At 52.5% G+C, this 1,664-nt stretch overlaps 1 pseudogene; it reads right to left on the bottom strand.

The window, feature by feature from the left end:
• The window catches only part of LOC108490062, a 16,426-nt pseudogene extending 14,769 nt beyond the window's left edge, over nt 1-1,657 (bottom strand).
• Nucleotides 1,658-1,664: the final 7 nt, after the last annotated feature.

Here is a 1,664-nt window from a genome sequence, read left to right as displayed (position 1 = left end):
AAGGGACTCACCTGCAGCACCTGTTTGGGCGCCATTTGCTGCTTGGCCTCCAGGGACTCGGTGAGGTACCTGAGGAAGCTCAGCTGCTTCTGCGCATCAGTGACAAACCTTTTCATTGGCTTGGCTCCCTCCTGCTCCAGCCAGCCCAGCCTGGCCAAGAGGAAGCTCTCCTCCTCCTCCAGGCTCTGCCTCAGATGCTTGAATTCATCCAGGATCTTTAGTCTCTCCAGATGCACCCGGGCCTGGAGACAAGGAGAGAGACCCAGAGATGAAATCCAGACTTCCATGACCTTCCAGAACATTCCCTTCTCAAGTGTGCTCAGAGCTTATCCTGAGCAGCAGTGCAGGATACATCCTGAGCAGAGGAGGACAGCCTCCTTCAGAGACTTCCTGGGCTCTCAGGTACAGGATGGATGGTGTATCATTATCTTCAAGGACCTGTGTGTACATGTATGAATATGTATGTATGTGTCTACATATCCATGTACATGTATGTATGTATATATCTATGTAGGTGTGTATATGTGTGCTTGTCTGTATATGTGTATGTTTGTATGTGTTATGTGTCTGTATATGTATGCGTGTGTCTATGTGAGACCACTATTTCAGATTCTAAAGTGTGTGTTTTCCTTACACCGCCTGTGCTGTGGGAGGGGCAGAACTGCACCCCACTCTGCTGCTCACCCACAGGCAGGTCAGTGCATCCCAGGAGCACAGGACACACCCAGCATGCTGCTCCTCTGTCCAATCTGCATCCCCTGTGTCAGCAGGACTTGGTCCTGGCTCAGTGTAACAGGGAACTCTGGGAGCTTAAACAGAGGTGACTTTGCTTCAGGGGCAGGACATGGAGTGATTCTTACCCTGAAGACCCGGATCATGTTTTCTCCCCGAGCTGTCTCTTCTAGTACTTTCTTCTCCTTCTGCCCCAAGATGTCCACCTGAGACTGAATCTTCCCCTGTAGGGACATGGGGCATATTTCAGACTCTCCATCTTAGGGGAGACAGAGAACCTCTCTCAGGATGCTGATGTCATTATTAATAGCTCCCTTTTGTTCTCATGATGGGGTCTAGAGGTGTTGGGTAGGGAGAAATCTAGAAATTTCCTGAGCTAAGAGAAGGGAGTTGTGATGATGGCTGTGACCATCTGCATTGTGCTCAGGTGTCAGGGACACACTTGCCTCATCTGTCAGACCAATGTCTTTAGGAGACAGTTTTTGTCTGCCCCAGGGATAGCTAAGTTGAGGCCCAGCCTAGGGATGCAGCTCAGTGGCCCAGCACCGGCTGCCTAGATGTCCCAGGCCCTGCTGTTCACCCTCAGCGCTGTGGCAGTGGCTGGCTGGGACACTTAAAATGCTTCCTTGAAGGTCCTAAGTAAACTCAGGAGTCTTGACTTGAGTTGAACCTTCTGGGTCAAAATTCCCGTCCTGACCATTCTGCCCTGATGGCTGACTGGCATTTCCCAGAGCTCAGCTGCTGGAGCCCCTGGGCCTGGGTACAAACTGCCCACTGAGGAGCAGGAAGTGGGGCATGGGTGCCAACTCAGTGGAGCAGCAGCAGGACCCATGTCCCCAGGGAGCTCTTCTCTGTTGGGGAGGGCGGAGGAGGGTCCGGAGCCTACCTGCTAGTCCTGGGCAGCCTCTTCTAGCGGGGTGACATTGTGACGT

Source organism: Nannospalax galili, unplaced genomic scaffold (assembly GCF_000622305.1).
Source record: "Nannospalax galili isolate Female #2095 unplaced genomic scaffold, S.galili_v1.0 scaffold1908, whole genome shotgun sequence".
Classification (NCBI taxonomy): domain Eukaryota; kingdom Metazoa; phylum Chordata; class Mammalia; order Rodentia; family Spalacidae; genus Nannospalax; species Nannospalax galili.
This window is presented reverse-complemented; position numbering and strand designations above follow the sequence as displayed.